The sequence below is a fragment of the Calonectris borealis genome, chromosome 3, assembly GCF_964195595.1.
Source record: "Calonectris borealis chromosome 3, bCalBor7.hap1.2, whole genome shotgun sequence".
In the NCBI taxonomy this organism is placed as follows: domain Eukaryota; kingdom Metazoa; phylum Chordata; class Aves; order Procellariiformes; family Procellariidae; genus Calonectris; species Calonectris borealis.
The window spans coordinates 118,224,619-118,224,832 of NC_134314.1; positions in this window are offsets into that span (position 1 = coordinate 118,224,619).

Consider the following 214-nt stretch of genomic DNA (forward strand, 5'->3'; position numbering starts at 1 on the left):
TTGCTTTCCCGGCGGCCCCTGCGGCAGCGCCAGCGCATGCGCCCCGGCCGGCCTTTCTTCCCTCGGCCCCGTCGGCTCGGCGCGGCGGTCGGCGCTGCCGATTGGCCGGGGAGGAGCCGGCTGGGGGTGACGTCGGCGGGAAGACGTGGCAGCTCGGACGAGTCACCGCGCGGGCAGGAGAGGGGCGTGGCCTGGGCGGGCGGGGCGGGGCGGG